This window comes from Ursus americanus, chromosome 19 (genome assembly GCF_024610735.1).
Source record: "Ursus americanus isolate L20-20 chromosome 19, mUrsAme1.1.p, whole genome shotgun sequence".
NCBI classification, from domain to species: Eukaryota; Metazoa; Chordata; class Mammalia; order Carnivora; family Ursidae; genus Ursus; species Ursus americanus.
The window spans coordinates 20,638,766-20,653,908 of record NC_142145.1 but is presented as its reverse complement, the minus strand read 5'-3'; the positions used below and the strand labels follow the sequence as shown (position 1 = coordinate 20,653,908).

Sequence of the window (15,143 nt, the reverse complement as noted above, 5' to 3'; positions counted from 1 at the left end):
ACTCCCTTTGGATTTGTTCCTTTAACCTAGTGTATTGTTTCTATTGCTGCACAATAAATTACCATAAACTTAATAAAACAACACACATTTATTGATTCACAGTTTCTGTGTGTCAGGCATCGGGGCATGTTTAGTTGAGTCCTCTACCTGAAGATCTCACTATGCTGCAATCCACATGTCCGCTGGGGCTGCAGTCTCATCAGAGATTCAACTGGGGAAGGCTATACCTCCAAACTCTCACAGGTTTTTGGCAGAATTCATTTCCTTGAGGCTATAGAACTAGGGGCTTTAATTACTTGCTAGATGTCTCCTTCAGCTTCTAGAGGATTCTGCAGTTCTTTGCTATAGAGGCTCCTCCAACGTGACCACTTACTTCATGACAGCAAATGTCAGCAAATGTCAGCAAAAGGAGATTGCTGTCATGGGTCTTCTAACAAGATGGAGTTTTATGTAATGTAACAATCATGGAAGTGACATCCACCATCAAGTGGACCACTTGATATTTTATTGTTTAAAAGGAAGTTGTAAAGGAGGGGATTATACAAGGGCATGAATCTCAAGAAGTGATGATCATGGGGCCCACCTAAAGTCTGCCTACCGCATCAAGGTTATAGTAATGAAATTAATGACAGATTATCATTATATTTTTCTTACAATGCTTTATACTTCTAAAATGTCTTCACAAATACATGTTTGCTTCTATAAATACATGTATTAGAGGAGCCAACACAAGCTTAAGCTGTGTTTAGTCTAGGACTCAGGCAGTTCTGAGTACGCTCAGGGAATCAGTGGGACAGAATCTTCAGGGAGCCATTTATATGAAGGATGAGGGAGCCTCCTGGTGAATAAGAGATACTCAGTTTGGTTCAAGGACAACTGGATAGCACTGATGAGATGGCATGGTTTTAAAATATGCCATAGCAGTGTTACCCAAACTATGCCATAGCTTCAGGACCTAATCAAAGTTTTAGGAAATCTCAATAGAAAAGTGAAGAAAAAAATTAAAGCTACTTTTTTCCTTTAATCTCTATGGGACATTTAGAATGTGCGGCATCAGCAATGACAATAATAGCAGTGCTGATGAAAGTGCCATTAGAACCACAGCATTAGGCTGGTGACTATACCAACAGCCACCAGCGGCACCCCCACATTAGGAACGAGTGCCCTCAGACAGACATTTTTGCCCTTGGTCTTGGGTGTCATCAGCCCCCATGTAGACATCAGCATCAACCAGGATAACAGCCTGACTTTGGTGGGCTCATATTTCACTTGCTACTTTTTAGCAGGGACATTTATCAAAGAGAAAACAACCTAAAAGAGAAGAGGAAAATGACAGATGACCCAGAGTTAAACCTGGGGACTAATTATTGGTGCACAACTCAAATATTACAGAATGTTCTCAGAATACTCTCTGGAAGGACCTTAAGGCAAATTACATTTCTCAAAGCATGGTAGTGAAGCAGGAAAATATGGACTTTATATCTTATTCTTATATTTCCAGTTAATATTTCTTGGGAAAGAATATGTTCTGTATATTATCTTAATTACTGCTTACCATTATACTGTAAGGTAAATATTTTTCATTCCCACTGTCATTTGACAGATTAGAAAACTAAGTCTCAAACAGGATAAGGAACATGTTCATTGAAACATAGCTATAAAGTAGTTGACCTAGTAAGTATTATCTATAAAAGACTCATTCACTTATAGCTCCCGGGACTAAACTCAGGATCATTGTCACATGTAGCCCAGAACCAGTATTAAGTAAAGCTGTGAAGGAAATGACAATCTCCATTCTCTTGCCCTAAAATTTCATTTCCCTTTTTCTTAACTTACATAATTCCTACCTATCCACAATTGCTTGTCTAAAGTAAGAAGCAACTCTTCTCTTAAAGACTTCTCAAGTATTACACAGCAGAATTCATCTTTTTCTTTCTTCAGAGAAAGCATCTTGAAAACATTAAGTTCTCAAATATATCACTTGATCCTCACAACAATCCTTTAAAATTGGAAGCGAGGAAACTGTACCTACATTTTATATATGAAGAAAGTAATGTTCAGAGAATTTCAAGGACTTGTCCAAGGTAGCATGGTTTAGACCAATGGTTCTCAAACTCCAAAGTGCAGCAAGATCACTTGAAATAGATCTGGGGTGAGGCCCAGAAACTTGTATTTCTAATGTGATTCCAGGTGATGCCGGTGCTCCTGCTGGCTTATATTTAACTCTATTTAGCATTTTAGTAATATTTCCTTGGGATATAGAAAATCTTTAGAAAACGAGATTCAAGAGTTTCTGGTTTCCATATAAGCCTTCTACCTGAGAAAGTACCAAAGACATTTATATTATCTGTCTTCATGTGTGCATAGATTAACCCATCAAATTATCTGCTTGTCATCTTGGAAAGCACAATTAACCTTTTCTTTAGAAGATCTACAGGACAGGTGGCTTTTAGTGAGAAGAAAGCATCCTAACTAAAAACTGAAAGGGAGACGGGATATGTAAAAATAAGCAAAGACCACCCCAATGAGAGAACAAACAGAGGTTTTTTATTCAGAGCCTGCTCTAGCAAGAGAGTCAGTTACCATCACTCGTGTTTGATGGAAACTGAAAGGCAGGCAACGCAGTGGGAAGGCTTTATAGTGGACAGAAAAGAATATTTGTTGGAATGCTCTGATCGAGGTCACTGGCATGGCATTGACGGAGTCACCAAAAATAGGCTAACTAGAAGTGGAATATCCCATGTGATTGATTTGGCGAGCATATTTAACTTTCTCTGGTTCCTTCTGAATTGGAAGCAAGGACAAAAGATAGGAAGCTCACAGTTATTGACCAACTCATAACGATTTGGAGCCCATTGCTGAAGAGGTTGTGACTGGCACCTCGTGAGGTTGTGGGATGTGGTTCTACTGATTATATATGAACTGGCCATTGTCTATTTGTAACTCAATTTCTCAGGAGCATACAGGGGTGTCTATCAGAGCAGGCAGTCCCTGGCTGTAGGGCTAACTTATCTACCAGGCATAGTAGTTCTTATGTCAAGGGCCCATGATAGTTTTAGGAGCCTACAAAAATATTTCTATTTCTTTTGAAATCAGAAGGAAAAAAATGAGCATTTTGGTTAACTTTTTTAATGTAAAGCGTCAATACATTTGTCGTTATGCTAACTCAGTGTTCTAAGAATGTAAATGCTGGATACGGTAAAGAAGTTGTTTATACTCACAGGTCCCAGAGAGGGGGTCCCTTCATACCATGCAGGGTCACAGGGGAAAGCAGCAGTGTTGGTCAGGAAACAGAAAGGAGCAAGGAGAAAGTCTCCGCCAGAGCCTTTGCTGGGGTTTCTGAAAGGAAAGAAAAGGCAAGACAAGGCAGAATGAACAGTTTACAATTGGCTTGTTTGAAATACAGGAAGGCTTTGGGCTATAGGGGTGGTCTCTAGTTGCCTGATACCTGGCCCTTGGATGGTTTAGGACAAGAGAAATATTGGCTTCGTGTATGAGAGTTAGATAAGGAGGTAGTTGGGTATACAGACTGAGGATTGGCTGGTTTGTTGTTATCATTTTTAGGAAGCAGCTGGCTCTGCGAGGAGCAGCCTGTCTTTGGGTCTGTAAGTCTCCTAAATGCCACAGCAAGAGTACAGAAAATAAGAAAGTATAGTTACTATAAGAAGACACATCTCATTTTATTGCACTTTGCCTTATTGTGCTTTTCAGGTATTACATTTTTTACAGATTGAGGGTCTGTGGCAACCCTGGATCTAGCAAGTGTTGGTATTTTCCCAACATCATTTGCTCACTTTGTGTCTCTGTGTCACATTTTGGTAATCCTCACAGTATTTCAAACTTTTCATTACTATTATGCTTGTCCTGCTGATCTGCAATCAGTGATTATGTCTTGTGTCTCACTGAAAGCCCAGACGATGGCTAGCACTTTTTAGCAATAAAATATTTCTAAATTAAGGTTTGTACACTTTATTTTAGACATAATGCTATCACACACTTAATAAACCATAGTATAGTGAACATATAATGTTTATATGCACTGGAAAACCAAAACATTCATTTGACTCACTTTATTGAGCTATTTGCTTTATTGCGGTGATCTGGAACTGACCCCCACTACCTCTGAGGTATGCTTATATTGGTTCTGTGATGAATGGATGACAACAGGCAAATACAGAATCTGCGAAAACACAGAACACGCATTCATTAAATAAAATTTTTGGCATTTTTTTTGTGTAAGAAAATGTCCACGAAATCATAATGTAGGCCATCTGGGCTGCATGATCTGGGTGAAACTTCAGGGGGCTAAAGGGTTTGCATGAGGAATGTAAGAAAAACACGTACACAGGTAGTAAGAAATGAACTGACAGCACAACTTCTGACTGCCCTACTGGGCCCATGAAATCAGCTTCCTCATTCGTTTTGTTGATCTCTTCCTTATACTTATTCCACAATATTGGCTTTTGCATGTAGACACAATGATTTTCTGGCTTCTACGTAGTTCTCCTGGTTCTTAAACTTCTTTCTTAAAACCAACCCTGATATTTGTCTTGACATCACTGGCTTAGCCACTCAGGTATTCTCTGAGCCACATGGTAAATACTAAGAATAGGAAGTGTTTGTGTTTGTTGGTTTTGCAGGGGTTTTTTTAATGGAACAAAACCTTTCTGAAGTTGCATTTAAAATTTCATGAACTACTCAGTATATAATATTTATTATTCCTGAAGAGAATGCTGAATTAAGTCAATTTTAATTGTGTACCTTATTGTGTTTATGAACTGTTATACTTGTATACAGTTAGGGATATATAATTTTACAAACAAGCATAAGCAAGTATAATGGGTTTTTTTTTTTAGAAATGTTTTATTTTGTGTTCTTTCATTTAATTTGACTTTTACTGCTTTCATGTTGTAATTTGTCTAGTCTCCCTTCTTCATACATACATGAAAAATCAGTTCTAAATTATGAAGATGCTATGAAGTATAATCTTCAATTCAGACACTGTACTTTATTGTGGTCACAAGGCTTTAGTCATTGACTGAAGGCTTGAAAATCATTATTTTCTGTCTTTCTATTGCAGCAAAAAAAAAATGTCAAGTTATACTTCTTTACTCTGCAAACTTCAGAAAATATTTATTTTCAGATAAGTAGCCTGGAGTTTACCCCTTCAATAATCAAACAAACACAACACCATTTTCAACCTTTCAACTCCACTCAGAAACTTTCAGTAGCTTAACAGCTGAGTGTCACCAGTTTTTGTAGAAAGCAATTGAATATTTTAAATGTTCTTAACATTCTTCCATGCAGTATCTGAAATCACAAAAGAGAAAGAGGAGGGTGAGTGGAGAGTAGATATTGTAGATACTATTAAATTGTTCTCTTTAATAAATGGTTTTGGGAAAACTGGACTGCCATATGCAAAAGAATGAAACTAGATTCCTCTCTTACATCATACACAAAAATCAACTCAAAATGGATTGAGGACTTAAATTTAAAACATGGAACTGTAAAGCTCCTAGAATAGAACATAGGCAGTAAGTTCCTTGACATCAATCTTGGCAGTGAGTTTTTGGTTTTGACACCAAAAGCAAAGGCAACAAAGCAGAAGTTTTAAAAGGTAAGACAACATTAAACTAAACATCTTCTGCTCAGCAAAGGAAACTATGAACAAGCAAAAAGGTAACCTATGGAATGAGGGCAAATATTTGCAAACATATATCCAATAAGAGGTTCATATCTAAAATACACAAAGAATTCATACAACTCAATAGCAAAACCACAAATAATCCAATTAAATAATGGACAAAGGACCTGAACAAACATTTTTCCAAAGAAGATATATAAATGGCCAACATACACATGAGAAGGTGCTCAACATCACTAATCATCAGGAAAATACAAATCAAAGCCACAATGAGATATCACTTTACACCTGTTAGGATGGCTATTATCTAAAGACAAGAGATAACAAATGTTTGGAGAATGTGGAGGAAAGGAAATCCTTGTGCACTTGGTGGGAAGGTAAACTGGTGTAGTCACTATGGAAAACTATATGGAGTTTCCTCAATGAATTAAAAATAGAAGTACCATACGACCCAGCAATTCCAATTACATATGTAACCCAATTCTTTGGGTTACATATGTAAAGAAAGTGTATCTCTGGGATGCCTGGCTGGCTCAGTCAGTTAAGCATCTGCCTTCGGCTCAGGTCATGATCCCAGGTCCTGGGATAGAGTCCCACATCAGGCTCCTTGCTCAGAGGGGAGTCTGCTTCTCCCTCTCCCTCTGTCTGCTGCTCCCACTGCTTGTGCTCCCTCGCTCTGACAAATCAATAAATAAAATCTTTAAAAAAAAGTGTATCTCCTAGAGATATCTGCACTCCTACGTTCATTGCAGCATTATTTACAATAGCCAAGGTTTAGAAATAATCTATGTGTCCGTCAATGGATGAATGGGTCAAGAAAATGTGATTATCTATCTATATCTATCTATCTATCTATCTATCTATCTATCTATCTATCTATCTATCTATCTTTCATCTATCTATCTAATGGAATCTTATTCAGCCTTAAAAAGAAAGAAATTCTGTAATTTGCTACAACATGGATAAACCTGAATGGAATCATACTAAGTGAAATAAGCACACAAAGAAAGTCAAATACTGTATTTATCATTTATATGTGGAATCTGAAAAAAAAATAGAACTCAAAGAAACAGAGAGTAGAAAAGCAGTTGCTAGAGGTTGGAGGGTGGGGGAAATAGGGAGAGGTTGGTAAAAGGGTACAAAGTTTCATTATAAGATAAATAAGTTCTGAGGATCTAAGGTATAATCCGATGACTATATTTAATAACACTCTATTGTATAATTAAACTTTCTAAGAGAGTAGAACTGAAATGTCCTCACCAAAGGAAGAGGAGGAGGAAGAGGAGAATGATGACAACAAGAAGGATGAGGAGGGGAGATGGAGGAGGAAGTGAAGGAGGAGAAGGAAGAAAAATAGGTAAAGTGATAGATGTATTAACTAGATTGGAGAATCCTTCACAATGTATACAAACATTTATCAAATCATCACATTGTACAATTTAATATTATTTTGTCAATTATATCCCAATACAGCTGAAAAAAACCCTTTTCCCTATTTTACAAGCCCTTGTAAGTCAGTTTTTTTAAACTGACATCTAAATTTTATTTCTAATTAATACTATGTAGCTGGACCTCCATCTTGATTCAACCAAATGAGTACCACACCCACCTATATTGGGCTTCTGAGTAACATTTTGTCTAAGAAAGTTTCACCACTTGGAAACTTTGGAAAGCACAACATAAAGGAATACCAAATATGGCAATCATTCTTCTAGACTTGCTTCTCCATGACTCAATGATTTGACAAAGACAACTAAGAAAATTTGTGAAAAGCTATTAATACATTTTGTCACTAAGGACCTGAGGGAGAGTTGTTTCAGGCAGTGGCTGGGGATGGGTGGGGTTGTATTGTGGAAGTTGAAGAGAGCAAGGATGCTGAGAAAGTAGAGACAAAATGTTTAAGCCATTCCTTCAAAAAGCTTGGAGGTGAAGAAAAAGAGGATATGGTTCAGGGTTGAGGATTATGTTTTTCAGAGGAACATAGAAGAATGAGTTTCTAAGATGAGGGAAAGTACACTGAATAGAAGAAGGCATGGTTCCAGAGGAAGGAAATAGTCAATGGAGTGATGTCCAACGTCAATGAATTTCACGTATTCTAGTCATTGAAGACACAGCGTTAAAGACCCTGCTGATATTTTAGAAACTGAAATATGCTGAATTAAAAAGGAAATTTATGCATCTAGAGACTGAATAGAGACATTCCATATTTTTTAACACCACAAAAATGGAGATGTACAAGTCTGGAGCATTTTCATAAGGTTATTATTCAAGAAAAAAAAAGAGTAGAAAAGTTTGGGGTTTTTTAAAATCCACTACTATGATTTACGTAGGAATACTTTCTATAAATAATAATGAGTCTGACAATATGTTCATAATATCTTCTTTTAAGAACTTTTTGGATTTCCTTTTTACTAGGAAACTTTTAACTTTGAAACAGCAAGTAGTATTTTTCTCCCTGAAACCTCTGCGGTGCCAGCAATGCATTGAAGTTTGATTAAAAGGACAGTTAATGCAAACATAAATCCCTTAAAATATTTAGAGCACACAAGTCTCAACCCATCTTGTATTTATAAGACAACATTTTAAAATGAATATCTCTTAAGAAAGGAGGCTATTAGGTTGAGCAATGCTTTCTCTTCCCAATGGAGTATTAGACAAGCTGAATATATAAATCTGCTTTATGTTACTGTATCAATGGTTGATGTTCAATGGACTTTTGGTATTAGGACTATAAATATCTGACAACGGAATAAACATCATGTGGAAGGAAATTGACTCTAACTGAGGAAGGTGCTCTAAATAGGCCTCCTTGGAATTATCTGCTCAATCTTTGAGACTTTTGTTTTGGCTTTGTGACTTTTGAGGGTGTAATGATTTTTCTCATGCAGTGCTGGTTTGGAAGGACTTCAGGGGTGAAGTCCTGTGCCCTCATCATCCACACTGATAGTTATCAGGCCTGTTGTTAAACCTCATGTGTGATGTCCATCCAGAAATCTACTTAAAAATGTTGAGCCAACAATGGAGAGGCTGATATTTATAACCTTTCTACTTCCCCAATACAATTTTACTACATGTCCCCTTATTGTTTTTTGGAGGTTATAGATAACAACTGATCACAATAAACAAGCCTATCTTCTCTTTCTTCTCCTCCTTTCTTTTCTCCATCTCTCTCACTACACTTGGCTTGATTCAACACCCCCTGCCAGGGGTGGCTTTTAGGAACACTGAGGCTGGAATTAAAATATTCACTGTGGTTCCCATGGTGAGTGGCTATGGGTAGTGAGGACTACTTGCCCTTTGTTATTGTGTGTGTGTGTGTGTTTTAATCCTTTCCAAACCAGAACTATTCTATAATCTATTTGAAAAAGGCATGGAAAACATTAATCGATCACTGCATATACAAGTGATCAAGTATTATGTCATGAAGCTCGGGTGATGGCTGTTGGGGAGAGGTCAAAGGAATGTAGACAAGAAACTTTGTGGAGGATATTGTGCAGGTACTTGGAAAAGGAGTAGGAAGATGGATGGCAGATGGCAGAAGATCAAATACATTAAGGACCTTGTTTCTTCCCTTTAGAGAGTTAGCTGATTGAAATTGCCCTATTGCCATGATCAACCAATGAAGAGTACCATCTTAAAGTGGCTTGCTTTTAGAGAGGCAGCATTGTTAAGGCAGGGGATCTAAACTGAGGACCATGCAATGGGTGCAAGAGGTCTATGAAATCCCTAAATTGTTGTACAGAGATTTATAAAAATAACCTCTCTCCCTCACCCCCAGGGAAAGATGTGTATACTATTCAGGGAAGTCTGATCTAATTCCATTCTATACAGCATCTCTCCTTTATAAAGTTTAGGAAGCTAAGACCCCAATGACAGAACTTGTATGCCTGTTGTCATAGCTAGTGAGTAACTGTTCCTAGATAATTCCTAGAGTCCTGTGGTCTAATCCGTGCTCTATATCCTCATATTCACAACTTCCTTTGGTGGAACATCTGCTGTAGGTCATTTTATTAGTTTCTTAGGATTGCTATAATAAAGTACCACAAGCTTGGTCAGTCAAAACATGAGAATTATTTTTCCACAGTTCTGGAGCCCAGATGTCTGAAATCAAGGTGTTAGAAAGGCCATACTCCCTCTAAGACTTTTGGTAGAATCCTTCCTTGCTTCTCTTAGCTTCTGGTGGTGGCCATCAATCCTTGACATTCCTTGGCTTCACTCCAATCTCTCCCTCTGTCCACACATGGCGTTTTCCTTGTGTGTCTCTGTCTTCACAGGACATTTTTCTCTTCTTGTAAAGACAATACTATTGGATTAGGGCCCACTCTCATGATCTGATCTTAACTTGATTACATCTGCAAAGACTATATCTAAATACGGTCACATTCACAGGTACTGACGTTTAGGACATAAGCTCATCTTTTTGGGCAACACAATTCAACTCATAAGGGTAATCTAGATTTCTCTCCATTTTCCTCCCTAAAACAACTGTTCCCCTTTAGCTTTGCAAGACTGTTATTCCAAAAATAATTGACTCCACCCTATTCAACTTCATCAGTTGAGTTTCAGGTCGATCATTTTGTTAAGTCATCAGCAAATTATCCTAAATTCTAAGGGAATATGATGTGACATTGTTCTGCATTGTGAACTTCAGCTACACCTAGAAAGCTTCCCAATGGGCTCTGGTATGTTGACTCTGAATCATTGATAAGTAGTCTCTTGGACCTCCAAACATCTGACATCTGACATAAATAAACAACAATATTTTTTCTGGCTTGTTTATGAGCATATCTTGGGGAGCGAAGTCAAAGCCTTCCTGAAGGAAAGATATATTATACCTATTGCTTTTTCCATCTACAAAGCTGGTCACTCCATCATAAAAGAAAATTAGATTGGTCTGACATTTCTCCTTCCTATGGCTGAGTTGACTACAATTCAATCCTCTTTGCTAGTTTGGGAATCCAAAGAATAAAAATGCAGAGAGATACAATATTTTGCTTAAAATGTAAGGCTGCGCAAATTTTATGTGCTATTTCCTGATTAGATAGGTATTTTGACCTTCTTAAGTAGATGGGTATTTGGGGCCTCTTTGGCCTTGATAAGAAACTTCACAGTTCTCATGGGAAATTACAAACTTCTGACCACATTGACCCACAGAAAGAATCTATCACTTTATCCTATTACTTCCTTATATTACCCTGAAATTCCCTTGTTGAACTGTGCAATAGAAACTCATATAAAGATAGGGTGTCGAAACTTAGAAGACAGAACAAGTAGTCTTCATCAAATAAGTGAATTGCTTAATTGCTCTGTAACACCATTTATCCACTTTAATGCTATAACATAAAAGTTATATGTTGATATCATCTATCTTTCATTTTGGAAAGAAAGCTCACTCTTAAGTTGAATGAGATTATGCCATTTTTCACTCATGGCCAGTTTTGACCTTGCAATGATACTTAGTGAATTCAGGAAGAATAGAATTTTAGTCACTAAATTTTGCTACCTACAAATTACCTGAAACCTTTGGGTTATCTAGAAGGTCATTAGTAGCTTGTCACTGCATGTGGCATTTGCCTATGTACATGGCTGAGTGTGAAGGGGTCCTGATAAATTTACTTTGAAAGGTAGTCCAAACCATTTAATTTCACCTTGGCAACCTCACTTCTGGGACCACATTTCTTCTGAGAGCAAACTTCACTATCTTGACCTTAGATTAAAGGCTGTCTCTTGACCTCTCTTCTAGCCTCCCTTTCTACAACAGATATGTGGCATTGATATCTACATTTGCCTCCACTCATGTCTTTATTCTCTGTCATGTCTTCTCATTCATCCCACTTATTGGTCTCTCAAATGACTTCATTCAACCTATTTCTGGAAAAGACTTCCTGAGACTCCATGGATGGTCACTAAGTTACTGGACACTCAATTTTGGCTATGTATTCTAATAATAGCCACCAACAAATGATAAGAAACTGCACTGCCTTGAATCTTTAAACCCTACACCATTTTCAAACTCCATAAAGCAATACCTATATCTCTACCATTCAGTTCTTGGCTCTATTTGTTTTTTTTCAAGATTTGCAACTATCTGAAACACAGAGGACTGATTTCTCAGCAATATGAACAAACATGAGTTTGACATTCTCAGATATTTAGAATTATCTCGGCATGTGCATCAAAACCTGAACTAAAAATTAGCAATTGAATGAAACAACAAGGTACTTTAACAAAAATGAATATGTGCATCAAGAATAATAAAATAATAAATTGGTATTGATCTGACAGAAAAATTCTTTCAAAATGAGAAACACAGTGGACCCAATTTCAATGAGAAAAGAAATCTTTGATTGTTGAACACCGAATGGGTAAAACAAACATTTGTTGCTTTGAAGTTTTTATTGCTTTTATTCTTATTTGTGCTCTTAGGGTAAAGCCCACATTTCTTTAAAAGGCCCTCTACATTTTCAGTCCTTCCTACCTCACCCCTCTCCAACCTCGTACCCTATGTCCGAGCAAACTGAACGCCTTACATTTTACAAACAACAATGTGCAATTCTAAGCCTTTCCATAGATTGTTTTGATCTGCCTAGAATAGCTTTCCCATGTCTTTACATTTTTATTTCCTTAAGATCTCACTTAATATATCATTTCTTCCAAGAAGCTTTCCCTGAGTCATTAACTATGTGAGGTGCCACTATTCTCTACTCCCATACAACATTCCACGGCCCATAACCTGCACCTGACACCAAGTATTGTGATGACCTCACTCTTATCTCACTCCTTTCTTGCCCATGAAGCCTGTGAGAGCACAGACCAGCCTATAACATCAATCAATACACGTACAAGGACACTGCCAGGTACATAAACAAGGATTAAGTATTATTTAATGAGAAAAAGCTCATTAAAATAGATACGAAGGTAGGAACAGATTTGCTTTCCAAAAGAGAAAAATCTCTTAAAATACTTAAACTACTCAGTTGAAACCAAAAATTCACTTTTTAAAATTAACATTTGAGACATAAAATGCATCTCTAGCATTCATTTTTGTCTTGAACTTATACATCTGAGGTCCTCTTAACTATTTTCAATTGGCTGTCTAATTTCAAACTGAACACATGCAAGAGAATTCTTTACCATTCTCCCACAAACCTGATCTACCCGTAGTTGTTCCCATCTCTGTACTGGCAATTACATAGGCACACATGTGCGCGCTCACACACACACATACACACACACACACACACACACACACACACACACACTCACACATACACACACACACAGTCTGTACAATGGTCAAGGCCAAAATCTTGGACTCGTCTTTGACTCTTCTCCTCAACTGTCCCCAACATTCGATGCCTCCACAAAGTTCCTTATGTCCACCTTAAAATATATCCAAATTTGACAATTCCTCATCACTTTCCAAGCTATCACCTCTTCTTACCTGTATTATCGCAATGACCTCCTACCTGGTCTCTTACTTTCACTCTTGTCCACCTGCAGTCTACCTTCACAGAATCAGAGTGACTCTTAAAACATACTTATGCTCAGAACCTTTCAATGGCTTCTCAGTGAGAACACCAATTCAAGAACTTAGAGCAGCCCACAAAGCTTTCTGTGATCTGGACTCCCTAGCCTCCCTGACCTCTCTCCTACTCTCTCTCCCAACCACACTTCAGGGACATGAGCGTCCTTGCTGTGCCTTCAATGGGTTGGGCATGCTCCCACTTCAGGCCTTCTGCCATCTGTACACCCTGTACCAGGAATGGCCTTCTCTCAGCTGTCACAGTCCCCCACTTCCTTCAAGTCTGCTCAGATGTCACCTTTTCAGGGAGGCCTTTCTGAACCACCTTTTTTAAAGCCACAATTACCTTCTACCATTCCTGGTTTTTTTTTAACCCGGTACACATGACCTTCTAATACATTACAAGATTTACTTTTTATTTTGTTTCTTACCTGTCTTCTCTCTCTGGACTAGAAGTTCCATGGGACAGGGATAGTTGTCTCTTTTGTTAACTGTAGTGTTCCCAGTGACTAGACAGGCTTAACATATAAGAGACATTGAATAATATTTGTTAAGGAATGAACTTGTGAGATTCTAGAGCTAAAACCCAAGTCAGGTTTGTTCCGTGCCTGCGAGAAGTTTAATGTAAGTGAAATCTAAAGAACGCCCTTGTTCCCAATGAGACAACAGACATTTCTAGAGAGTAATATTCTGATGTTTCTACCCATTCAGTATGTCTTAACTTTAAAATATAAATTTCCCATGTGGCCTCCATGTAGCAGCTGACCTATGAAAGGCACAAGCTAGAATCCAATTGCAGGATAATTCTGCCTAGTCAAGTTGAAAAGTTCTTTTGCCCTTGAATTTAGGTATCCCAGACCCATGGATATATTTTTTTTCCACAATGCAAATTGCTCCCAAGCTCTCAAAAGGAGTCTCTTTCAAGAGGCAATTTTGTGATTGTGTGTTTCGTGGTTTTTTTCCCAGCCCTGAAATTCTGAGATCCCCTAACTCTAGGGCAGGTATGTAGCCACATGAGAAGCTTAACCGTGATTCAATAATAACTAACTTTCATTTTTCTGGGCCATGGCTTAATGGGAACTCTTTCCCCAGTGGCCCCTGAGTGTGGAACAAGTATTGCCTGGCCACAGGTGTGCTTTGCCATAGCTGGTAATGAGAGAAGCAGGAAATTCTCAAGGCAGGATGAGTAGAGAGTGAATTAGCTGGTTCTGTTCAGAGACCATAGCTCAAAAAACAGGCACCATCTGCAGTACTCACTCCCCACTTTTCAATGTTGAAACCCCATTAAAGAAACCACTAGAGCATTGGCATAAATATTTCAAATAGAAGTTTGCAGGAAAAGTCTGTTATTGAAAAACAATAGACTTGGAAACTTACTATTTGATCAAGCCCTAAGGAAGATAATTCAAGCCAAGACATTTCTCTACCATGTGATTTACTGGGAGAGGATTTTCTTGCTTGATTTTGTTTAAGCCATATGGCTATTTAAAAAAACCCATATATTTAGTGTCTAGGAACTAACTAAATTTATAACCAAAGAATCAATCTTTCTTGATTTTGTTTCCAAATATTTTGCCATTTGTAAGCACTGCTTCAAATCGGCCTGTATAGTGGGGCTCGTGGTGGTCATTAGGGAATTCCACCTGCAATTCTATTGCTGCCACCGCCTGCAATAGAAACCCTCTAAATTGAACGGAGACTTGTCCTATTGCTATTTACACTTTAACAGGCTTAGTGGTTGTTGAAATTGTGGCAGAGTGGTCAAGGGACTAGCCAGGCCAGGCGACCATCCTCTCCTGAAGTGCTGGCAGCAGCCTGGCTCTGATGAAACACGAATACAAATGCTGTCCTCACCACCTGTCATCGGGCACCTCACTCTTTCAAACACTCCGCTGCATTACACAGAGTGCCTTGATTACCGACTGTGAACAAAGCAAGAAAACAAAGGGGGAGGGAATTCGAGCTGCAAAGCCA

At 38.0% G+C, this 15,143-nt stretch overlaps 1 long non-coding RNA gene across 1 annotated transcript in view; it reads right to left on the bottom strand.

The window, feature by feature from the left end:
• The window catches only part of LOC123787404 (uncharacterized), a 51,941-nt gene that overhangs the window by 24,726 nt on the left and 12,072 nt on the right, over window positions 1–15,143 (bottom strand). The window contains exons 2-4 of the long non-coding RNA XR_015727627.1: window positions 13,601–13,687; window positions 4,070–4,180; window positions 3,222–3,339 (exon numbers count right to left, since the gene is read on the bottom strand). This is a non-coding gene — a long non-coding RNA (uncharacterized LOC123787404). The remainder of the gene's footprint in view (window positions 1–3,221; window positions 3,340–4,069; window positions 4,181–13,600; window positions 13,688–15,143) is intronic.